Here is a 26,438-nt window from a genome sequence, read left to right as displayed (position 1 = left end):
GGTTTTAAGTAAGGGATTGACACGGTCACAATGAAAGATTTTATAGTCTTTGTAATTTCCCTGACTTTGGTTATTTTCTTTGCCTGTTATCTATTTCTCTACAGTGACTAGCAGTGAACTCTTAATAATAAGCAGGGCCTGTGAGCTTATCTTTGAAGGCTACAAGGAAAGAGGTGGGTAGAGGAGAATGTGCTACTCCAGAGCTGGTCATGGGGCTGGAGGGGAGGACAGAACGCCCAGGGAGAGAATGGGCGTGGTGGCCACCAAGAGAGGAAAAGTGGGCCGTATCCTTGACCCCACGGCTGAATGAGAACAGCAGCATATGGGAGCCAGCCTGTTCTAAGAAGATCCTTTAGACACACATAGTCTCATAGGCTGTGCAGAAATCTGCCTTCCTTTCTCTCTGCCTCCCCATGGCCTTTCAGGTGATTAGCATCAAAATATTAAAAACAGCTGTTGGGTTCCCAGTAGCGATTAGCAAAGAAGAGAGCATTTCACAAAAATTCAGAAATGTTCATCTGGTGTGGCCATTGCTTTCTGAAGGATTCTCTGCCCACACCCCACCCCCGCCCGGGTGAGCCCCTGAATAGCTTCTCCTGCACACACCACACCCGCTTTCTCTTTGTCCCATGCTCTGTCAACCAAGGGTGGTAGAGAAGACTCAGTAGAGCCTTAAACTGTATATAGACGTGTCATGTTCTCACTTCAGCAGGGAAAGATGAGAAGGGGTGTATTAAAAGAAACAGTTCTGGCTTAGGTTCTAGCAGAAGCAAGGAGATCCAGTCCTCAGATTTGGATTGGATGACTCTTGCTTTGTGTGATATGGACAAATATCTGAAGCCTCTAGGTCCCAAGGTCCTTGTCTGTAATATTTGAGTGTTGGATGAAGACTAATTTCACCGCAAATAATAAAAATAGCCATAGCTGCTGTTTACTGAGCATGTACCAAAAGCCTGACCCTGCGCTAAGCATTTTGTACACATTATTTTTTTTTAATTCTCAGCATAACCCAAGCTCACTGAAGCTCACTGAAACCTTTCCCAGTCATCCTATCTAAAACTCCCTGTATTGCCTATTGCTGTGTAACAAATGACTTTAAATCTTAGTAGCTTAAAACCACAATAGAAATTATAGTCTCAGAGTTCCCGTTGTGGCTCAGCAGTGATGAACCTGACTAGTATTCATAAGGACATGGGTTTGATCCCTGGCCTTGCTCAGTGGGTTAAGGATCTGGTGGTGCTGCGAGCTCTGGGGTAGGTCACAGATGTGGCTCAGATTCCCTGTTGCTGTGGTTGTGGCGTAGGCTGGCAGCTGCAGCTCTGATTCGACCCCTAGCCTGGGAACTTCTCTGGGTGTGGCCCCCCCCCCCCAAAAAAAAGAAAGGCAAAAACCAATTGTAGTCTCATAATTTTTGTGGGTCAGAATTCCAGAGCCACTTGGCTGACTGGTTGTGGCTTGGAGTCCTTTATGAGTTTGCTGCGGCTGCAGTCATCACTTTCAACATGGCAGGCATACATTGGCTATTAGCAAGGTCAGCACTGGCTATTGGCAAAAGCCTTCTTTCGTTACCACCTTGCACTAGGACTGTCCATGAGACCTTTCAAATGTTCTCACATCAGGGCAGCTGGCTTCCCCTGGAGTAAGTGGTCCGAGAGAGCAAGGTAGAAGCCCCAAGATCTCTTATGACCTGGCCTTGGAAGCCACACACCGTCCTTTCCACAGCATTCTGTTGGTTAACCCCATCAGCTCTATTCAGTGTGGTGAGGACCACACAAGGACAGGAATACCACCAGGAGGCCAGGATCATCTGAGGCCATTTTTGAGGCTGGCTGTCACCTTCCCCCTAAATTTATATTATATTATTGTGTATTACTATTAATAGCACTTATCTGAAATTATCTTGTTTACTTGAGACCCATTTCCTCCCACTGAAATGTAAACTTCCTGAGAACAGGGATTTCATCTTTTTTTATTGCTGTATCCTCAGCACCTGGAACAAGGTGAGGTGCATAGTTGATGCTCAGTATTGAGCCTGGGATAGGGACTCTCCTTACGCCAGTTTCAGATACAGAAACAGAGACTCAGAGAAGGTAAAGAATCTGCCTGAAGTAACAGAGAAAGTGTTGGAGTTGGGTACCCACAATCGTCTACATGGACAGCAATCAATGAATAACTGAATGATTATAATTGAACTGGATCATTCCAGTGCTGCCACTATGCAAGTGGGATTATCTGCAGAAGTGGAGAGGAGGTGGCATGTAGGCAGAGAGCTGGGAGAATTCCTGGGGAATTGGGAAATACTGGGAGGAAGTGTGTAAATGTCTATGTAAATGGCAGTGTGTATATGGTTGAAATGGTTGTCCGAGAGAAACAGAGAAAGAGGTGGATAGATATAGATAGATGGATAGATAGATAGAGGATGTGTGGCTATGGTCGCTGGATCATTAAAGGGGAGATGATATACTTGGAATAGCTGTTATGACACAGACCTAGAGACAATATGTGAGCCTTGGTCTTACTTGCCTCTGAATTCCTTGAAAAATTTGTCTTCAAGGAATATCCTTATTAAAATGACTAAGTCAATTTTCCTTCAAAAATCCCACAAGCAATTTAAGTCATTATGGGACTAGCCAGCCTATTGCCATATTACACATGGATTAGCTAACTTGATTATGTTTGTGGGAATTATCCATTTTTTGGATTATTTGCCAGAAAAAGAAAAGTACTGACTGTTGGCCACCCACTCTCCATTCTGTTCTCCTTCCCAGCCTCCTGAGGGAGGGGCCCTTGTATTCATCAAACATACAATGGGGTCCTCTTTGAACAATGCCTCACCCACCCTCTCTCTTGGCCTGGGAGATGGAAATTTGGGGAGGAATGGAGGGAAATAATTATAAAAGTCCCTCACTTACTTGGCTCTCCTCTGAAGTATTCTGGGTCCTAAGTTTGGGTGCAAGGGGTGTTGGCTCTGTGGCCGGATCTTTGGTCTTAGGGTGAGATGCAGGGGAAAAGCTACCGACGTTGGTGGCTGAGGATGGCTCTGACTTTGTCTTGAAGCAAAGGTGGCACTGGTCTCTGAGTTTCTTGAAGGCCTGGCCCAGTTCACCACAGTGAGAAATCAGACAGTGATTCTATACAGGAGGCCCAGTCAGGAAAAAACAAGAGTTTGCATTCAGCTTGAAAGAATCTGCAGGAACCTGTGGGTGACGGTGATTAGTTGGAGCAAAACCAGACCTGGGTGAAAGACTGAGGTCAGCTTCCTCTCAAATTAGTGAGTTTGTCTTCACTAGCAGTAGCTAAACAGGGACTCAGTAGCCTTGTGTGAAGGAGAACGGAGTTCTCCCTGTGTTTTCCTCCTAGACTCACCACTTGGTTTATTCAACGCAGATTCTAGGAGGGCCCCGCCTTTCCTAGTCCATGACTCCCTTATGAGGGGGCTGCAGCAGAGTGGTTAGAGCGAAGGTGATAGCGCTTGCTTTAGTTTGTGCCTTTCTCTCTGGCACTTTTTATGTGACCTTAGGTGAGTTACTTAATGTCTCTGTGCCTCCATGTTCTCAACTGCAAAATGGGGATAATAATTGCACTTCTAGAATAGTTATGAAAATGAAGCTCTTCTAACAGCAGGTTGCATCAAGAATTCATTTAACAAATGTATATGGGGTAATATATACTGTTACGTGTCAGATGAAGGAGAAAGGAGAAGAAGACCTGATTTTGGCCCCTCAAGATGAAGTTGACATGCCAGCATGTGTAGATGGTTTCCTCAAAGAATGCTGGGCCCCCCAAAATGTCCATGTTCTAATTCCTGGAACTGGTGAAGGTACTAGGTTGCAGGACAAAGGGGAATTAAGGCTGCAGATGGAATTAAGATAGCTAATAAACTGGCTTTAAAAAAGGGGGATTATTCTGGATTATCCAGGTGGGCCTGATGTAATAACAAGGGTCCTTAAAAGATGGAAGGAGGCAGACAAGTGAGTATCAGAGCAATGCCACGTGAAAAGGGGTTGACCTGCTGATGCTGACTTTGAAGATGGAAGAAGGACAAATGTCAAGGAATGCGGGCAGCCATGATAAGAGGAGAAAGTCAAGGAAATGTGATCTCCAAAAGGAACACAGCCTTGCTGATAGCTTGATTTTAGCCCATAGAGGCCCATTTCAGACTTGACCTCCAGAATGCTAAAATAATAAATTTGCATTGTTCAAGCCACCACGTTTGTGGTTATTTGTTACCAGAGTAAGAGGAAACTGATAGTAACACAGGCAAGAAATAAGTCAACAAGTGAACATATAATGTAATTTCAGCTAACAGTAAATACTAGGAAGAAAAGGAAGCAGGTTAAAGGGATAGAGGATGATGGATGTGGGGGCTCTTCTAGATGGTCAGGGAAGGCATCTTTGGGGAGGTGACATTTGAGAAGAGGCTTGAATGAAATGAGAGGACAAGCTGTGGATCTGCACTCCAGGCAGAGGGAATAGAGTGACAAAGTCCTTAAGGAGAGAAGGACCTTGAATGGTGGAAGAAGTGTTAGTGTGGCCAAGGCATAGGGGACAAGTGGGAAAGTAGTAGGAGATGAGATCAGACAAGGCAGAGTCAGGTCCTACAAGCCCTTGGACTTTTGATTTATGGTAAGAAGTTTGGATTTTATTTGCAGTTTGATAGGAAACCATTGGAGAGAAAAGAGTGGGGGTGCTGATTGGAAATGATTTACCTTTTGGAAAGTGCACACAGGCGTCTGTGTGGGGAATAAACTGGAAGGGGTTGAAGAGTGGAGGTGACAAGCTAAATTAGGAGAATGCTATGGAAGAACATGGGCTAATCTCAGCTGGTAGTGATGGGATGGTGAGAAGGAGGTAGATTCTAGACGTATCCTAGTGGTTAGAACTGCCTGGACTTTATGTTGAGCTGGATATGGGGTCCGAGGGAAGGAAACAAATCAAGGGCACCTTCTAGCTGTGGGCTGGAGCAGCTGGGTAAAGGGACATGGCATTTACTTACATGAAGAAGACCAGAGAAGGACAAGTTGTGAAGGTAAGACTGCAGAATGTTCACCAGATAAATACTTAAAGGTTATTTTCAGTATCTGATGCTCCTGACACACTGGTCTCTTGTTATTTCCCATCCATATCTATGCTCATCAGAGTGCCTCCATCTGGGACATCTTCCTCCCATTCTACTGTAGAGGGTTCAATTCATATCCATCCTCCAAAGCCCATCTCTAAGGTCATCTCTTCTGTACTGCTACAGGAGAGATGGCTCCTCCCTTTGACTTCAGAGAGGCAGGAGTTTAAGTCACTGTAACAGTTTTCTGTTGGACCTCATCTGTAAGTGCCATACTTTCCCTACTGGGTAGTAATCTCCTTGAAGGCAGGAGTATGCATTCCTTCTCTTGGATTCTCTGCTGCTTTGTGACTCGTACATAGGAGGGAGGGGCCCAGCAAATGATTGCTGAATGGAATTGGATGCTATGAAGAAGCCTGAATGGAGTAGGGGAGTTGAACTAAATATTCTGTAAGGCTGATTTCTGCTCTAAGATTTCCCAATTCATTTGATTGCAGGTTGGTGTCCCCATCATTCAGAAGGTTTTCCAGTTGCCCTGTTCTGTCCTTGATTAGGAAATGCATGGAGAATGCTATCTAACTTTAATTAGAAAGGAAATATTGGGTTTGTCTCTATATACAAACATGGTTTTCCACTGCCAAATATAAATGGTTTCAGTCTGTATGCAGTTTTATACTACTCATCCTTTCTTTTTACTCCCTCCCCTCTCCATTTTATGGGGACAGCCTTATCACAGGTCACAAGCAGGAAATGATGGTAGGATGCCAATATTGCCTTCACCTATTCCATTTACAGAGTCTCCCATGTACTATATATTTAATGACTTAATTTTGGCAGAACACATAGATATCCATTTCCAGTGCAAAGACATACATATTCAAAGATTGCTTAATGAAACGTAGGGTTAAGGGAAGTTGTTCTTTGCAACAATCTGTAATTTTCCTTTTATCCATGTATCAGTTAGCTTTTGCTTCACTACAAATAATCCCACCACATAGTGGCTTAAAATAACAACCACTAATTTAACTCTTAATCCTGTAATTGGCAATTTGGGCTGGGATAACTGAAGGTCTGGTCTGGGATGGTTTGGCTGATCTTGGCTGAGTTCTCTTATGTATCTGTGATCAACTGGTGGCTTGGTTGGGGCTGGATGGTTTGATGGCTCTGTGGAGGTGGCTGGGAAAACTGAGTTACTCTCGACAGTGTTTCTCCCCTTCTATAAGCTGGCCTGGGCTTCTTTGTATTGTGGCAGTGGGATTCCACAAGTGAGGAAACCATTAGGCAAATCTTCTTTAGGCCCAGCTCTGAACTTTTTTTTGTTGTCCAAAGCAAGTCACAAGCCCAGCTCATATTCAAGAGATGGAGAAATTGCCTCCTGATGGAAGGAGAGGCAGAGCTGCATTGCAGAGGCTGTAGATTCAGGGAATGGGGAAAAGTTGTGGCCGTTTTTGCAGTCCATCACAATCAGTTAGTGCTTTTGGCTTCAGTAACAGAAAATTCAGCTCTAAATTGCTTAAACAATGAAAACACATTATTGCACAAAATAAAAAGTTTGGAGGAAAATGATTACAGGGTTATTTCAACTGCTTAGCAAGGCTGTCAGGGACCTAGGCTTTTCTTTTATTCAAATTTCCATTCTGTCATTCCTAAAATGTTCAGTTTTGTCCACATTTTAACAAGATGTCCATAACAGTTTCAGGCTTTCCTTATAAATGACAAAGTCCAGAGGAGAAAAATGAAATGGCTGTCTTGTGTCTCCTTTTAGAAATGAGGAACATCTGCCCAGAAGCCCTTGCAGTCTTCCTGTTGGGTCCCGTTACATCCTAGGCCTGTGCCTGGGGATAAATAGATTGAAAAACTCTCTCTAGGAGTTCCCATGGTGGCTCAGTGGTAACAAACCCAAACAGTATCCATGAGGATGAGGGTTAGATCCCTGGCCCTGCTCAGTGGGTTAAGGATGTGGTATTGCCGTGAGTGTGGTGTAGGTCATAGACATGGCTTGGATCTGGCATTGCTGTGACTGTGCGGTAGGCCGGCAGCTGTAGCACCGATTCGACCCCTAGCCTGGGAACTTCCATAGGCCATGGGTATGGCCCTAAGAAGAAAAAAAAGAGGAAGAAAGGAAAACTCTGCCTATCAACCTCATATGACTAGCTTTCAGGTAGGAAAATGGGAATGAGAGGTGGCGAGCTGTGAGTACACGTTCCTTAAGAAATAGAACAGCTTAGGAATGGTGTATGTAGGACAAGTAGTTCTACCCAGAATGTAGCTTTGGTTTTATCATTCTGGATATTCTTTCTACTTGCAGGGATTCCTATGATAACAACAACATCAACAACAACAATAATAATAACAATGGTAACACCAATAATAGATGGTAAATATCTGTGCAAACAGGAAACTAAACTAATTCAATTGGTAGACTGTCTGGCTCAAGGAAATTTCAATTGAATTAGAACAAAATTAAAAAAAATCTCTTGTTAAGTGATTCTTATTTTGACTACTTTATGTCGGCTTCTTGAACCATGTAATACGAAGTGTATTTCTTTAAATCTTAGAGGCCCTGATCAAGTCTGAGGTTCACAGTCTTAAACAGTCACGCAAAGAGTAAAGGGATGAAAAAACAGCCACCAGCTAGGAAACTTTAAAGCTTTTTTTACAGAGTGCATTTGTCCTTAATTTAATTAAGTCTCAACAACATCTATTAGTTCTCCTGTCTTTCAAATTTGACCTCGAGTGACATATATGGCAAATACAAGTATCGTTTTTCTAGAAAGTCTCAAGTGAAATATGCCTCGCTTTTATACCAGTCTCCATAAATAAAATGTCTTGTAAAAAGGCCATCACCTTAGCAACTGTCAACTGAATCAGCTTTACGAAGACGAAGTAAAACTTGAAGTAACTTGTAGATAAGGCCTGGGTAATTTTTTTTTAACCATTAAAGAAAGTGAAAAAAAATTTTTTTTAAAGTGACTTGTGACTATGCTTTGAGAAAGATTAAACTAAGTAAATGTAAAGTAAACACAGTTTAAATTTTTAAAAAAGTAACCCTAAGGACCAAGCTTGAGAATCACATTGTTTTATAGTTTCCTTCCATTTGTGATTTGTTTGTTTAACTATTTTCTCTCCCTGTTAAAACTGCTTACACTTCAAAAGCTTTTCCTCTTTCTATAAGTATCACTGTTCAAGTGAAATCAGCCAGTGCATTTAGTGAATCCCACACTCTGGGTTTCTTATATTGTATTTTGATCCTTTGGTTGAATTTTGCCATGAGTGAGCTTGTGGGTACCGGGGGTTGGGGGTTGTCAACCCTCCCACTTACAACAACTTAAATATCTGTGGACAGGACTTTCAAAGGCAAATCACAGTGATTTTAGGAAAGAATTAACATGAGTAATTGGTCCATGATCAAATGTTCGTAATAAGAGTGTAAATCTAACATATGATTGCCTTAATTTTTTCTTTATTCAGTGTCACATATTGCAGGGGTGATATAGTTCAGCACTAGGGTATGTGGGATTCACTAAATACGGTTAGGAGAAATTTGGGGGTAAATTGCACCTTAGCATACCTTTGTTCTTTTCTGAGAACAGAAAACTGCTCTAAGAAATGTGAAATCATTATTTCATGCTCATTCCCAGTATAAATGCATGGAAGGAACGAACGTCCTGCCTCCAAACTGTGTTAACTGATTATCTCTGGGTCGATTCCTGTTTGGGGGCAATTCCCCACTGTGCTGGTTGTATGAACTGGCCTTGTACACTGAAGCTTCCACTGGAAACTTCAAAACTTGGGTATGTAACACAGGACCTGGGGTGAATTGAGGCCCATGAGGCTTCTAACAGGCTAGGGTGTAAAATTTAAGGAGGCACTCATTCTCAAAGTCTTGGAAGGACCTATTTGCATTTGTGCAACCCTGAGGGTTTGTGCCTCCTTAAATTTGGCTCCCTAGCCTCTTGACCCAGCCATGCTTTGACACTGGCACCCTCTGCAAGCAGATCATCACAGTGTGGGTGGAGGTGATGATAGTGCAATGATGGGTGATAGGGGTGGTGCTAGTGACAGCAGAAAGAGTGATGGTGGTGGCCGTGGCTGTGGTGCTGCTGACTCCATTGGTGGCATCTTGTATATCAGGAGGACCTCGATGCTGAATTCCCCAAGAAAGACTCCCCGTTCTCCTGCCTTTGGATTTCTAACTCCTTCATAATCCTTCCAGTACATTACTTTCCTACTTAAGTGAACCAGTGTTGGTTTCTGTTGCTTGCAACCAAGAAATCTAACTAATAATACAGTGGGATTGTGAGCAATTTTATATTTTGTTCTCCTCTACCCTTTTCTGTGTTTTCATTTCTTATGTGTTTATAGTGAGTTTACTTTTTCATGGAAGGCCAAGTATTTTTAGCAACTTATTCTGCTGTCAAGTAGACCAAAGTGTGTAGGGTAGGCTCCAGACTAAGTCCGTTTCACTGATGTTGCTGTGACGACCTAGATTCCTTCCATCTCTGTACTGTTCCATGATTGATGTTGTCTTTATCCTTCAGGTTAGAGTAGCGTGGCTGTAGCAATTCCAAGAATTACATACAGAAATGACAATGTCTAGATGAAGAAGAGAAAGGGTCTCTTCTTAGGGTGCTTTCCTAGGAATGAGGCACAGTTTTCTAGGAGCCCCACTATCAATTTCACTCTCATTTTATTTGTCCAAATTGAGTCACATGCCTAAAGATGCAAGAGCAATTTTCTCCTGAGACCAATAAGACCCATTCCCAGAACTGAAGTTAGTTTCCCCTAAGGCATATGACACTGTGAGGGCAAGAAAAGTAACTAAATAAAATTAGAATTCTCTTAGGAAAGAAGAAAGTTTGAATGAAGGCTCAATGGTTAACTTGCAGTAACCACAATTTATTTTGGTTGCTTGCTGAATGCTTTGTTCACATTGGGGTGTGTGGCTACAGTCTGGGTATTCATGTATATGTGTTTTCTTAAGCAACTGTAAATCCTATCTTCTAAAACCACTTTGAAAAGTCTGACTAAATCCTCGTAAAATGGTGCAGCCACTGTGGAAGACAGTATGGCCGTTCCTCAAAAAATTAAACAGAATTACCATAGAATCAAATAACTCTACTTCTAGGTAGTCAGAAGAATTGAATGCCGGGTCCCAAACAGAAATTTGTGCACACATGTTCACAGCAGCATTATTCACGATATCTAAAAGGTGGAGGCAACCCAAGTGTCCATCGATAGATGAATGGAGAAATAAAATGTGTTATATACGTACAGCAGAATATTCTTCAGCCTTAAAAAGAAGGGAATTCTGATACATGCTAAAACATGGGTGAACCTTGAAGATACTTTGAAGTAAAATAAGCTGGTCACCAAAAGATAAATCCTGTGTGATTCCACTCCCAACGAGGTACTTAGTCAAATTCACAGAGACAGCAAGTTGAATGGTTGTTGCCAGGGGCTGGGGGAGGGGAAGTGGGGAGTCACTGTTTACTGGGCATGGAGTTTCAAGTTTGGCAAGATGAAAAAAGTTCTGTACAATAGCGTGAATGTACTTAGTGTCACCGAACTACACTTAAAAATGGTTCAGATGGTAAAGTTTGTGTTGTATCTATTTTACCACAATTTAAAAAACTATAAATTAAAAAAAAAAATCCCACTGTGAGGGTTGATTTAACATATGAACTTGGCTATGTCACACCAGTTTTTGGTCAAACACCAGTCTAGATGTTGCAGTGAGGATAATTTGATCTGGGACTCACGGTTCAGCCGTTAACGAACCTGACTAGGATCCATGAGAATTCGGGTTCGACCCCTGGCCTCACTCAGTGGGTTAAGGATCCAGCGTTGCCCTGAGCTGTGGTGTAGGCCGGCAGCTGTAGCTCCAGGAAAAAAAAAAAAAAGATAGTTTGATCGTTTTTAGATCTGATTAACATTTAAACGAGTGGCCTTTGGTTCTTTTTCTCTTGAGACTAATAATACATCATTGGTTTTTTTTCATAAGCATTATATGGCATTTACAGAAATTGTATCAATTAAGCAAAAGCTCTCCTATCTCTGTGGCTAGGAGGTGGGGGAATCCCAAAGACCCAAGGTTGTAAATCCAAGCAGCTCCGGACCAAATGTCCACAAAACGGATGGAAGTTGTATAGGAACAGAGGAGGAAGTGTGTGGCTTGGGAAAACCCCACAGAGCTTTCCCCTGGGCCTGGAAGTCCCTTCCCTCACACAGTCCTCTGCTGTATTCTTAAAACAATAGCTGGTATGGCAAGCACTCAAAAAATGTTAGCAACTTTTAGTATTATTTTAGGGAAAGCAGTGCCTTCCCCAGTCATAATATTTCTTTTAGGTGGAGAAACCTCCACTAGGGAAATAATCTGGCCTCCCCCTCCTCTCTCTACTCACAGATGGCTGGGTTCAGAAGAAGAAACGGAGTGCCCTCATCTCTTGGAATTGTGGTAACAAATTAGCACAAGCCGAGGGGCTTCAAACAATGGAAATCCATTCTCTTGTATGGTTCTGGTGGCCAGAAGTCTATAACCAAGGTGTGGACAGGGTTGGTTCCTTTCATAGCTCTGAGGAATGACCTGTCTGGTGCCTCCCTCCTCACTCTGGGGGGTCGTCCAAGTCCTTGGTGCTTCTTGGCCTGTAGATGCATCACTCTGGTCTCGGGCCTTCTTCTCTCTGTCTTCTGTCCTTCTCTTCCAGAGTCACCTGCCATATGATGTAGAGCCCACCCTCCCCCAGGATGATCTCATTTCAAGATCCTTAACTTAAATCCATCTATGAAGAAGGTTTTTTCCAAATAAGGTCACAGTCACAGATTCCAGGTGGACATATCTTTTTTTTTGGGGGGGCACCTTCATCCCACTGCACCAAGCGAGTGTCTTTCATTCAGCCTCTTCCTCTCCTTTTCCTTTGGGGTGAGCCTGCCTGCTGAGAATATGTGTTCTGCTCTGATTCTCCTCTTGTAGGTTTTCGAGGAGTCATGCCCTCCGTCAGAAAACCTGTGCAGCCATGCAATTCTTGTGACTGCATGGATATATCTAATTCTGGGTTTAGGGCTAGAAAGCCACTTACCTGAAGCCATAAAGCCTTATTCTTCCATGTCAACTTCATCAAGAAAGGTGATGGTTTGGTCTCCATTCTACCCTATTCTTCAGTTTCACCTAGGTTAGAATTCAGGAATAGAAGGTGTCCTTTTCCCAGCTACCTTGAAAATTCAACCGATATTACTTTAGGCTCCGATCAAATGTCAGCAACTTTCTGAATTCTTCCCTCATTCTCCCAGGAAGAATTAGTCATCTTTTCTGGACCTTCACCCTCCTTCGCAATTCTCTTCTGTTAGTACTTCTTCCCTTGGGATTATAGTTGTGCATAGGCTGGCTGTCTCCCCTTCTGCATCCCCTGTGGTCTGTGAATAAATGATTGGGGCAAGCAGGAGCTACGTACTGCAGCACAGGACACATCGTTAGCCACCATGCATCCATTATTCTGTCATGCTTTTGATTTCATTGTCATCTTTGTTTTCTTAGTTGCTGTGGGTCATGAATAAGAAAGGAAATCTCATTTTTTTTTTTTGCCGGCAGTAGGATCTAAAGTGTCTTATACTTTTTTGCAAACCAATATATGGACTTTATGTACTAAAAACAGTGGTCTTTATACTGCTTTATATATATATCTTATAATTGAGGTGGGTTTTTTTTTGCCTTTGAAATACAAAGAGGCATACAAAAGAACATAAAACTCACGCATCCCCCCACCATCCAGAGTCCCTGTCAACTCATCTTTCCAGTTTATTCTCTGTTAACTCTGCAGATAAGTATGTAATTAACTCACTAATAATACTATACAACTTATATGTACTGATTTTTGTCTAACGTTCTATCAGTGAGCATTTTTCTTTCTCATGATATATTCTCCAACTCATGATCCTTTGGAAGGCTGTATAATAGTCCCTCTTAAAAATATTATTTATTCAACTATTTTCTTCTTGTGGGGTATTTAAATGGTTTATGATCTTTATGTATTAAAATAACGTTCAAAATGTATTCGTAATGTGATAATCGGTATCACATTTTTGTCTGACATTATTTGTAGCCAAGTTGAGTAGTTGACACAGTCCAACTCAAGATGGCAAACAATACACTAGGACATTGTTCTGGAGAAAAGTCAGTTGATCTGATTGCCAGCCCGGACCACACCCTCTACTGATGCAAGCTGCTGCAGACAGTGCTCTATGCATGGGCTGACACAATGTAAACTGGAGCCTTGCTTCCCTGGCTATAGTGGACTGAACTGAGAATTGATGCCTAACCCAAAGGCAGTTGTAGGGTCGGATGTCCAGTAGCCAATGAGGCCAGCTGATGCAAGAACTCCATCGGCAGGGTCACTGTATCCTAGATGATGACTGGCCATTCAAACAGAGCCTCTTTCACACAATTTGAATTTGAGACCTTTTGAGAGGGACCAAGCCAAAAGGTTGGACAGAAATGGGTGGACACCGTGAGAGAAGTCCAAAAGCCCCCGTCTCCATGGCAGCGGGAGCCACAACAAGGCAGGAACGATGGAATAGAGAAAAGAAATGTGGCGAGGATTTGGCAGCAAGAGCAGAGAACGCAAAGGCAGAGAGTAGCTGAGTCACCATATTGGCAGAGCAATAGAGAGGGAGCAACAGATGCCCACTGCTGAAGCAATGTCAAGAAAAACAGGTGGCTGGAGGTATACTGTGTCCTGAGTGACATTCCCAGCTCCGCCAGGCAGCTGCTGAAACTGCTTCCTGCTCTTCCCCACTTCCTCGTGTATCCTGGCAATGCACCACACTAAGCCGAGTCACCAGAGCACCTCCCTTTTCCTGGGACCCTGAAAGAGCCTCATCAGTTCCATGTCGTATTCATATCTCTATTATGGCACATAGCAGGTGGCATTATGATTTGTTTTTATGATTCTCCCTGACTAAACTTCTGAGGTCAAGGACCGTGTTCTCTGCCTTTTTGAAACCACCTCAGCAGCTGGAACATACGTTTTCATTGTATGCATATGAATTGTTTCCTGATTGATTGACTGGTGAGAGGTATGAGTGTGCATGTGGTTTAAACAGCCTTCAAAACACAGGAGCTCAACTAGGGAACATATATATATATATATATATATATTTTTTTTTTTTGTCTTTTTGCTATTTCTTTGGGCCGCTCCCGCGGCATATGGAGGTTCCCAGGCTAGGGGTCGAATCGGAGCTGTGGCCACCGGCCTACGCCAGAGCCACAGCAACGCGGGATCCGAGCTGCGTCTGCAACCTACACCACAGCTCACGGCAACGCCGGATCGTTAACCCACTGAGCAAGGGCAGGGACCGAACCTGCAACCTCATGGTTCCTAGTCGGATTCGTTAACCACTGCACCACGACAGGAACTCCTAGGAACATATTTCTAAAGGAGATACATTTCTGCTTTTTATTTTGTCAGCTATTAATAAGGGCATCAAAAATTTTTTTTTTTGAAAGATGGAGTTCACGTCCATTTCCTTTTTTAATGGCAGAAGTAATGAACTAAAAAAAAAAAAAAAAAAAAAAAAAAATCCCAAATCGACAGTTTATCTTAGACAACAATCTTCATGATCAGTTACAGGAAATGAATGACCACAATACTGAGGAAATTTTGGGGTATCAACCCTTTTCTTTAAAAAAAAAATTATTATTGTTGAATTACAGTGTTTTCAATTTCTGCTGTACAGTAAAGTGACCCAGTTATACATTTATAGACATTCTTTTTCTGATATTATCCTCCATTATGTTCCAGCATAAGTGACTAGGTATAGTTGCCTGCGCTATACAGCAGGATCTCATTGCTTATCCACTCCAAATGCAATAGTTTGCATCTACCAACCCTAAACGCCCAGTCCATCCCCCTTCCTCGCCCTCCCCCTGGAAACCACAAGTCTGTTCTCCAAGTCCATGAGTTTCTTTTCTGTAGACAGGTTTATCTGTGCTGTATATTAGATCCAGATATAAATACCACATAGTATTTGTCTTTCTCTTTCTGACTTACTTCAGGGTATCAAAACTTTTAATCCCATGGAGTTCCCATTGTGGCACATTGGAAATAAATCCGACTAGGAACCAAAAGGTTGTGGGTTCGATCCCTGGCCTCGCTCAGTGGGTTAAGGATCCTGTGTTGCCATGAGCTATGGTGTAGACGTAGGTTGCAGACGTAGCTCTGATCTGACATTGATGTGGCTGTGGTGTAGGCCGGTAGCTGCAGCTCTGATTAGACCCCTAGCCTGGGAACCTCCATATGCCGTGGGTGTGGCCCTAAAAAGACAAAAACCCAAAACTTTAATCCCATGAATTTTAATTATAATAATGGCTGGGCAAACATTCTGTTTTAATTTTGTGTTTCAATAAAACGCATTTTGAAAAATATGTTTTTATTCACGGAGCATGTATTGAGGCTGCCTCCTATCAGATATGGCCCTCAGCTCTCATTGTATGGTAGACTAAACTCTGTGGGGAGAAAGCACACAATAAGACAAAGGCCCAGCACTCTGAGGCTTTCAGTCTAGGAAAGGAAGCAAGCCCTCTATACCAAGATGAATAAAACAATGTGGAATGGCTACAGTGCTGCTACAAAGTGTGGAGGAACGACAATGCTGAAAGGGGATTTTAGGAAAGGCTCTGACAGGGGAGTAGAGAAGCCCTAGCTCTTAGGCGATAGCAGCTTTTATTGTGTGTTTTTGTTGTTGTTGTTTGTCTTTTTGTCTTTTAGGGCCGAACCCGAGGCATATAGAGGTTTCCAGGCCAGGGGTCCGTGGGATCTGGGCTGTGTCTGTGACCTACACCACAGCTCACAGCAACGCCGGATCCTTAACCCACTGAGCGAGGCCAGGGATCAAACCCACATCCTAATGGATGCCAGTCGGGTTCGTTAACTGCTGAGCCATGATGGGAACTCCACCTTTTATTGTTTTTATCTTTTATTTTATTTTGCTTTGTAAAGCCACACGTGCGGCATGTGGAAGTTCCCAGGCTAGGAGTCCAATTGGAGCTGTAGCCGCTGGCCTGTGCCACAGCCACAGCTAAGTGGGATTGGAGCCACGTCTGCAACCTACAGCACAGCTCACGGCAATGCCTGATCCTTAATCCACTGAGGGAGGCCAGGGATCAAACCTGTCTCCTCATGGATCCTAGTTGGATTTGTTTCTACTGCACCATGAAGGGAACTCCTAAACTTCAGATTTTTCAAAGTTATCTGGAATGTAATAGGTTGTGAGGTCCAGAATTTTTTGCCTGGTAGCATTTATTCACGGACATAGGACAAGGTGTTTTATTACTGTTTCAAATGAAACAAGAAATCATGAATTATTTTTCCCAAAAGGAAACTTAGCAGAATAGTAATTTGATACAACAGAATTGTACCAGCTTACTGATTTTTTTTTTAATACACTGAATGAGTTCAGTTTGGCCGTGTGAGATGCCGTATCACCATGCTTACCCTTGTTGATAACCTGTCACCAGTTAAGTTGAAACTTAAAATTGTGACTCAAGTCACAAAACATTTATTTTACTGTGTTCAAACTTTGAACCACAGTTACTGAGATGTATGAGTTTTTTTTTTTTTAAATGATATTGAATGGCTATTATCAAAAAGAACACAGATCTATTTTAGCAAGGATGTGGAGAAAAGGGAACCCTCCTATACTGCTGGTGAGAATGTAAATTGGTGTATCCACTATGAAAAACACTGTGGCAGTTTCTTAAAAAACTAAAAATAGAACTACCATATGACCCATGGGTATCCATTTAAAAAACAAAAACTCTAATTCAAAAAGATACATGCACTCCAATGTTCATAGCAGCATTATTTACAATTGCCAAGATATGGAAGCAATCTATATATCAACAGATGAATGGATAAAGAAGATGTGGGATATACACACAATGGAATATTACTGAGCCATAAAAAAAGAATGAGATTTTGCCATTTGCAGGAACATGTTTGGACTCAGAGGGCATTATGCTAGGTGAAATAAGTTAGACAGATAAAGACAAACATTGTATGATATTACTTATATGTGGAATCTGAAAAATACAACTAACGAGTATAACAAAAAAAAAGCAGACTCTCATATATTGAGAACAAACTAGTGGTTACTAGGGCAGGCAGGGGAGTGGAGAGGAGCAATATAGGGGCAGGATACAAATTATTAGGTATAAAATAAGCTACAAGGATATATTGTACAACACAGGGAATATAGCCAATAGTTTATGCTAACTATAAATGGAATATAACTTTTAAATATTGTGAATTACTATGTTGTACACCTGTAATTCTATGATATTATACATCAACTATCTTCAATTAAAATCAATCAATGGGGGAGTTTCCATTGTGGCTCAGTGGTAATGAACCCGGCTAATATCCATGAGGACACAGCTTCCATCCCTGGCCTCACTCAGTGGGTTAAGGATTTGATGTTGCCATGAGCTCTGGTGTAGGTTGCTGATATGGGTCAGATGTGGCATTGCTGTGGCTGTGGTGTAGGCTGGCCAGGGAACTTACATATACCACAGGTGCAGCCCTAAAAAGACAATAAATAAATGAATAAATGGGAGTTCCCATTATGGCTCACCAGGTTAAGAACCCGACTAGTATCCATGAGGATGCGTGTACAATCCCTGGTGTCTTTCAGTGCATTAAGGATCCAGCATTGCCACAAGCTGCAGCATAGGTCAAAGATTCGGCTCAGATCTGGCATTGCTGTGGCTCTGATTTGACCTCTAGCCCGAGGTCTTCCATCTGCCATATGCCACCTGCTTAGGGTGCGGCCCTAAAAAGAGAAGAAACAAAGAAAAAAATCAATCAATGAAAATGATACTATTGAATTTCTCATCATATACTGCAAATATATTTGAGAAGCCTCTTCCCAGTGAACACTGAAATTAGCAGAGGAGCTGCTTCACAGTTTATGTAATTCACTTTGAAATAAAATTGCTTATTACCCAAACTTTCAGCCTGCTTTCTCAACTTGAGCACAAATTTGTGTATGTATGTATGTATGGATGTATGGATGGATGTATTTAGCCCCACTTGTGGCATATGGAAGTTCCCCAGCAGAGGTTGAACCTGTGTCTCAGCAGCAATCTGAGCCATTGCAGAGACAACACCTGATCCTTAACCTGCCATGTCACAGCAGGAACTCCTGGCACAAATTTAATTAAAGAGTATCCTGAGTGTTCCAAGGTCTGTTGTTTGAAAGAAAGTACCTATGTGAATCAGAATCTTCTCAATACTGTGCAAATAATGTAAAATGCAGAAGCAAACTGGATGTTAAGCCTGCAATTGTCATTCCTTAACCCAGATTTCAAATGTTTGCATATTATTTGCAAAATAGAGTAGTCTGTGTTTTCACCTGCCTGGCGTCTTTCCTTCTTCTCCTGCTAACAGTGCTTCAGTTTTCCTGTGAGACTGTATCCATCTCTATGGAGACTCTGGGTGGTTGCAGCACCCACTGTGACCACTCAGTGTGTACCACGGTCCAGGGCACAGTGACGGGTCCAGGGATGGGCATGTGAATCAGGCCAGGTCACTGAAGCTTAGTTCTAAGACTGTGTTGGGCTCTGTTTGGAAGGAGATTGATTGCAGCTTGTGAGGATGACCATAAGCCTGGATCTGCCGAGCACTTACCACATGGGGGAAGCCCATCTCAAGAACGGAGCAGCCAACAGAGAGAGAGATGGAGCTGAGAAATGGACGGAAGCCCCTCAATCAACCGATTCTGGGATCCCAGAACCACTTCTGTGTCTACATGAATCACTAAATATTTCTCCTCCCCCACTTTTTGTTTTTCTTCCCTGAGTTAGGTTGGATTGGGTTTTTTGTCACTTGCACTTGGAAAAAAATCTTGACGAGTGTGCAGAGGATTATAATTTTTCTCATCAGTTCATTTAAGAATAAGCGAAAGTGGAGTTCCTGTTGTGGCGCAGTGGTTAACGAATCCGACTAGGAACCATGAGGTTGCGGGTTCGGTCCCTGCCCTTGCTCAGTGGGTTAACGATCCGGCGTTGCCGTGAGCTGTGGTGTAGGTTGCAGACGTGGCTCGGATCCAGCATTGCTGTGGCTCTGGCGTAGGCCGGTGGCTACAGCTCCGATTCGACCCCTAGCCTGGGAACCTCCATATGCCGCAGGAGCGGCCCAAGAAATAGCAACAACAACAACAACAACAACAAAAGACAAAAAGACAAAAAAAAAAAAAAAAAAAAGAATAAGCAAAAGTGTAGTAACGCTGAGACAATGAAAGTAAATTTGCACTCATAAAACATCACCTCCCTTTATTATATGCATTCCAGTTCCTTGTATGGATCACTTGACAAGAGCTCTTTTGAAATATAAAAATTAAAAAATAAACATGAAAATAAGTATATAAAATGCTTACAGCCCCCAGCCTACAAAATCAGTTCAAGTGCATGTGTAGCCAGTCACCACAGACCATTTGCAGCCTGTCCTGACTTACCTTTGCAGCCTGAGGGCTTGGACCCTTCTCCATGTCAGAATTCTGGCACTTCTGCCCCTGCTGCCTCGGCCCCTCGACTCTTACAAGTCTGGCTTAGCTTGTATTCTCTGCTCAGATATCACCCTATTCTAGTGGTTGGTTTCTTTTCACTCATTCTCTTTATGGAGCAGCTAAGTGGCACTTCCTCTGTAATACCTCCTAGAATCTTTCCATGAAGAGTTAACTATTCTTCCCTCTGCTGGGCCCTCATCACAGTCAGAGCAGTATTGTGGCTGTGGGTACATAACTTCCTTCTAGTCTGGAGTCTTATGGGCTGGGCCTGCTTCTTACTCATCTGTGTAAACTTCCTGCTTAAACTCTGTCTGGCACTTAGTAGATGCTCAATGCATATTTGTTCAGTGAAATTTCAATGCTGGGGCTGGGGGTAGGTTTTGCTCTTGTTTTCTCTCCTAGATGCTACAGGTCCTTCTTATCTGCAGTGTAAAGGGAGCTGTATATACCCTGCAGTAGCACTGTCAGCATTCACAATCACCCAACACCGTAAATGACTCAGGTTCCACCCATTCAAAGAGTCCTAGTCCAAGGGTGACTTTGATTAGCTCTATTTACTGACCCCGACATAAACCACCTTGAGCCAAATTTAGAAATGCACAGATTGGAGAACCTCCAAGGCCACTCTGTTGTGGAGGTTGCCTTTCTTCCCCAAGTTTTATTTTGGCTTGGTGGTTTAGTCTATTCCTCCTTGGTCGTTTCCATTTGTCACGAGAAGGGGAGCTGCGTACCCAAGTAGTTTACAAGCATTTCAGAACACGTTCAAGTAGCAGAAGGCTTGCTTTGTATCCAGCCACGCTGGGCGTGTCAACTTCCTTGGGTATCACTCATGCCTCATGTCACCTTCATCGGGCTGCTTGAGTGACTTGCATGCTCTGGGCCCTCTGACCTGGTAGTGACTTCCCATGCTGCTTTCGTGAATAACTAATGAGAGACATGACATCTCCAAGGATGAACCACTCCTTGGGTAAGTGGGACTTGTTGGACAACATCAAATGCTCTTAAACTGGATGTCTTTTCTTGATGGACTTTCTTGGGGATCAAGCACCACACCCCACTGCCTCCCTGTTGAGGAAGAATATTACTGTGCGCACTTTACCCTGTATCACAGTCGAGCCATCCTCACACCTGGACGAGAAGGCCTGTTGAGCAGGGTTCATTCTTTTAACTGGTAGGAAATTAGCTGTGATGACCCAGTTCCTGCTGAATGATTAGGATTTTTTTTTCTTTTTTTTTTTTTTTTTTGTGAAAATAGCCATGTGGAGGGGACAAAGCAGATGCGAGGATTGTCAGGATGGCCCAGGGCCAGTCCAGCGGTATCGAGACTACATACTTATCTTTGGGATTGAATACTGCTGGATTGTCCTGGGGAGTAGGGAAGAGGGTTGGCAAGAGAGGTGATAAGGTCCTATTCCCTTGGGCATTCCCACTTTGTGGGACAACACAGGTAAATTACAGGTCGGAGAACACTATTTGGGACCTGTGCTGACATGTTAAAGACAGATGGCTACTCTGAGTTTCTGGTGGTCAGTCCCACCTGAAACCCTTTTATTTTCAAATCGATCTCTTGCGTTGGTTTGGTTGTCTCTGAGCCTTCTCTGGTTTACCCAGTTACCTGCTCCTAGCAATCGAGGGCCTGGGAAGCATTACAGGAGCCACAAAAGCAAAGAGGGAGAGTGTGCTTGGAGGGAATGTGTGGCTTTTCACAATTAAAGCCTGAAAAATTAAGAAAGCGTCTCCCCCCTCCGCCCCTGCATTCTCTAGATCTTTTTGTGTTGTTTTCCTGCAAATGTAGAATTATACACATTTTAGACTGTAGAATAAACTACTTCAGAAAATACGATCATAGGAGTTCCCTTCGTGACTCAGCAGTTAGCGAACCCGACTAGGAACAATGAGGTTGTGGGTTTGATCGTTGGCCTTGCTCGGTGGATTGGGGCTCTGGCATTGTTGTGAGCTGTGGTGTAGGTCGAAGATGTGGCTCAGATCCTGCATTGCTGTGGTGTAGGCCAGCGGCTGTAGCTCTGATTTGACCCCTAGCCTGGGAACTTCCATATGCTGCAGGTGTGGCCCTAAAAAGCAAAAAAGAAGAAAAAAGAAAGAAAGAAAAAGAAACTACACTCATAAATGGTCTTTCTGTGATTTCTGGAATCCAGTCGGGGAGAGTCTGCTGTTAAGGAAAGGGCAGGAGCCTTGGAGTCTGCTGGACATGAGTTCAAATCCTATTGCCGGCTCCTACTAATGGGACTAGAAGGGTTACTGTGAGGTTCAGAGAGAGACTGTGTATCAAACATCTGATTCCTAATAGCGTAGTTCATTGTACAATAGGAACTTTTTTTGTTAAAGTACAATTAAGTATTCTTGACCCTTTGATAAGATATTATATATACCATGCAAAAGTACATGACTTGCTATCCCCAGAGACTGCCATTTTTTGAGAAGTTGGTGGTGGCGCAGCCTCCTCTTTGCTTGAAGACTTCCTCTTGTTGCATTTTGATCTTGAGATTGGTGGATGTCTTCCTGTATCCTCAAAGGACTTATGGTTTTGTGGACACTGAGAGTAGCACCCTCTTGTTCCTGCAGAAATTGGAAACAAGGGGCTTATTGCCCATCTCACTCAAAAGGCCCTAGACAGAGAAGGAGAAAGAGGAAGTGAAGAGGTTTGGGAGTTGGAAGGAGATGAGTGCTCTCTGTATCTGCCTGGCAGAGTCAAAGCTCCTAAGTACAGAAAACATAATGACTGCCTTTGTTTGCTGGAAGGTTGCTGGTGTCTTTGGCTTTTAAGTTTTTGCCTGCTTCATAGAGGCAGGCAGAAAGGGAGAGATGCTAGAGTCCCTTGAGTTCAGCAATTTGTGGTGCCAGGATAGTAAAAAAAATTATTTTAATTTGTTGGAATGCAAATTCAAGAGGAATATGTGGAATTGTTGCATGGATACGAGATATTTTTAAGTCTAATAAGAGCGTTATAAATGTGTGAGGAAACCACAAAATGTGAAATTTTAATGCTATTAACCTAGCAAAGTCATCTTAATCATGTACACTCAAAATATTGCAGACATGTATCTCTCCCCTGACATTAAAAGTGAGGGAAGGTGAAGAAATGTTCTTTTCTCCCCTTTATGCATTAAAACATTTTAGTAGCTCCCTTAGTATAATTGATTATTGGAGGTAGATGCATAAATTTTGCCTCCTGTTTGAGCCCTAGCTCCACCTTTTATAAGCAAATCCTTTAACCACTCAGTGATGTGGCTTCTTATAAAATAGGATTATTATAAGGATTAAATGAGGTGTTATGGGAAGTGTTTCGAATTAAGCATTATATGCTTTCTTCCTCTTCTTGTAGATCATCAGTTTATCTTCACAAAATGTTTGTGAGGAAGATAAAGTAGGAGTTATTAATGTCCTTCTTGGGAATACAAAGTTCAGAATGACAGACTCCTGTCCTTGGGATCAAATATTTAGTAAGCTACAAAAGTGGGATTCAAATTCAAGCTTTCCATTCTATCTCCCCCAACTTCAGGAAATTTTATATTTTTGGTCTTTTCCTGAATGCTCAGGGAGTGAATTCAACACATCTATTGATTGAATATGTCTTCTTTAAATATGTATTTATTGATCGACTAGAATGACTAAGAAGTAGGTATTGCTTAAAGGAATATTGGTAAACATTCTCTGATACAGTAATATCACCAACATTCTGCATTCTGCATTATATATCTGCATCCTGATATATAATATCATAAACATTCAAACATTTTATAGGATTTCCCCCCCTTGGAATAACCGAGTATTTTATTATTATTTTTTTAGATAAGATTGAATAAAGACAACTGACACTCAAGCCATTTATTGTGCCAAATTCAACAACCAAGTGTGAACAGATCCTATGCAGAATGATATGACACAAAAGCGACATTACAAATGATGCAGTCATTGAAAATGAAGCATTTGCACAATCCGAAAGTATGATTAATCTTACAAGAGATCTATTTCCATATCTCCTGTCCACAAAGTAGCTATCATTACTTTTAATCAAAACACTGAAGCCTGAATCACCCTGATGGGGCCTGAACAACAGCCTCTGTGACAGGGAACTAAATTTCCGAATAAATCCCTTCATTTTGTGGATGTGTCTACCTGGAGGTCACAGGTGTCAAAGAGGAGGAGAAGTGGATGGCTATATTGTTTGCACATCGTTACATTGTACAACTGTGGAGGAGAGAGGGAGAGAGAGAGAGGGAGAGAGAGGGAATGGAAGAGCAAAGACGAAAGACAAGAAGCTGCTTAGGGCACCAGGCTTTTTAGGAAGAGATAAATTTGCGTAAGGAAGTTTGTTTTCATTCTTTTAAGGTTTTGGAAAAGATTTCTAAGTTGATTACCAGGATTTTATTCCTGGGAGAAATTTTAGAACTTATTTGCCCCAACTTTTCCCCTTTTGTGGTCAAGTAAACCATCGAGACCCAGAAGGATCAGCAATTCCTCCAACGCCACAAGTTGAGTATGACCAAGTAGCGATTCGATTTTTGATTCTCCTTTTGATTCAGTGGTAGCTCACTCTGGAGTCCTGTGCCTGATATGTTGTTGGTCTTCTGCAAGGACTTGATAATGGAGAGACCAAATGAATGAATGACACTTGCATACCTTTTATTTGGGGACCATTTTTGTATCCCACATTAAGAAAGTATCAAAAGAGATTCTGGTGTGTTTTGTTATCAGGTATCAAGACTGAGAAAGCAGAGTTTCTCGTTCTGGCACAGAGACATCAGAAAAATGTCCCACTTCTTTTTTATTTTACTATGTGCCATGGGGGAAATCATTCAGCAGAGATGTATCTGCTGAGAGGGCTGGTTGCAAAGTCAGCCACAAGATGAAAATCACAGATAATCAAAACTTCCCTTGAAGCTCTCTTAGGGAGGTGCCATGCTGAGCCTGGCATACTGTTTCTCAGCCAGTTTTCCTTCCATCATTGGACCACGTGGCTGTTTTCTTGTTTGCATACCAGGGAAGCAGTGAGCTTGAATTTTGGGGTTGTATATATAAAAAAGGTGGATTTTAAGCCAAAGACTGCACAGGGAGTGGTCTGTGAGCGTGAGACTGGCAGAGGACAGAACAGATTTTTGGTCTTGTCTCACGTTCACTCTGGAGCACATGCTTTTTAATACCAATATCCAATCTCCAACATACAAAGGTTTAATGTATATAAGATTTGACTCCACTGTTCTACCTAGTCCGTGAGGAAAGCTGAACTAAATACCAATTATGTATCTAGAATCAAAATCTATAATAGAGGTGCTTATTTTATCTTGTGGAGCTTCTTAGATAAAGATGAGATGGGTAAACTCTAGAATTAGATCGTTTTCCTGGAAGTTCTATGAATTCTATGAATTTTTTTTCCCTGTGGAGGCTTTAAAAAGAGGAAGTTTGGTAGGGCTATGCCTGGGAAATGGAGAATCCATTACACAATGATTGAGCTTAGAGAAATTTAGGTGCAAAAGACCATCAGCCTCTGCCACTCTTGCCTTCCTCCCTTGTCTTTGAAAAACAACCCCCAAATCCCTGGTTTACTCAGACCCTCTTGAAGACATGGTTCAGGCGTCCCAGTGTTCTATCCTCAATAGTCTCTTTGTTGTTTTTTCTGCATTTCTTTCCCCCTTTCCTCCTTTCCCTCCTACCCATCTCTACTCCTCAATCTCCATCCCCACTTTTTTCTTAGGATGCAGCTTTGCCATGAACACAGACCATGGTTTCAGGAAGGCTTTTTGTAAGAATGTCTTATACTTACAAAAAATAAGTCAACTCTTGCAGACATGATGAAGGGGGCCTTTGGACAGAGACTCCCAGCTGATTTTTGCTACAATACCTGGGGAATTATTTTTTTGGCTTCAAGAGGATAATATTTTAAGTTGTTATATGTTTGCTGATCTTGGGGAGATTGCTGGCACCATCAGCATGCACAGGAAGCTTGGGTTCTTGGCCCAGTCAGCTTAAGAGTCTAAATATTTGGAGGATGAATACTTGAAAATGCATTTAAACATTTAAGATGTTTTATTTGTTTTTCCAGTAAGTCTCACTGCTAGTGCGATACAGTTCTGCAGCAGGACTCTTATCTGCTGGAGGCATGAACCTCCTGGACAAGTCCAGGCTCGGGCCCCACCTTAGGCCTTCATGCATAGCCAGTGACATGCATGTCTATTGGCTAACATCCACACCCGTGAAGTGGGTTATTATTACAATCACTCACCTTCAACCCCTGTGTTCTAAAGGGTCTAAAGGGAGTGAGGGTCTGACCTAACTCTGTACTGAAACCAGGAATGGAACTTACACACACACACACACACACACACACACACACTCCATTTTCCAAAGCAGATGCTACAATATTCCCCTTCTTTTGTCAGTGCTGCTTCATTATTATTATTTCCAGCTTTCAGCGCTACACTGATGAGCATTTGTGGTCAGATTTTTCTCTCGCGCCTAGCAGGCAACATACCTTTGGGCTGGTATGTGCTTTGGGGATTCAAACTAATGTGACCACGTTAGGTTATGTAAAATGTAACTAGGAAAGCAAATGTGCTGTGAAAGCAAGCCTATGTGTTTCTCGAACTCAGAACCAATTACAAGCAATTGGGGGTTTTTCCATGTGCTTTAGACCCACAGAGAGACTCCAGGACCTCAGTTTTAATAATAATATCAACTATTTGCCTATCGCAATGCAACGATCTCGATAATTGCCAAATATCTACTTTGCTACGCTGGTGAGTTCCAAACGCTCATCGTGTCCGTGGAATGGGAGCGAGTGTCAGCTTCGTTTCTGAAATTG

At 42.4% G+C, this 26,438-nt stretch overlaps 2 long non-coding RNA genes across 2 annotated transcripts in view; both read left to right on the top strand.

Annotated features, from left to right (window-relative positions):
* Positions 1 to 26,438, top strand: part of LOC100510918 (uncharacterized) — a 188,342-nt gene that overhangs the window by 59,153 nt on the left and 102,751 nt on the right.
* Positions 16,215 to 19,461, top strand: LOC146400389 (uncharacterized). Its single transcript, XR_014812311.1, has 2 exons — positions 16,215 to 19,017; positions 19,330 to 19,461. It is a non-coding gene; the product is annotated as an uncharacterized LOC146400389 (long non-coding RNA).

This window comes from Sus scrofa, chromosome 8, assembly GCF_054392235.1.
Source record: "Sus scrofa isolate SSC_HxYL_T2T_F1_AM1 chromosome 8, Sscrofa_HxYL_maternal_Yorkshire_Landrace_v2.0, whole genome shotgun sequence".
Taxonomy (NCBI): Eukaryota; Metazoa; Chordata; class Mammalia; order Artiodactyla; family Suidae; genus Sus; species Sus scrofa.
Note: the sequence above shows the minus strand (reverse complement) of the source record. Positions and strands in the feature narration are given on the sequence as shown.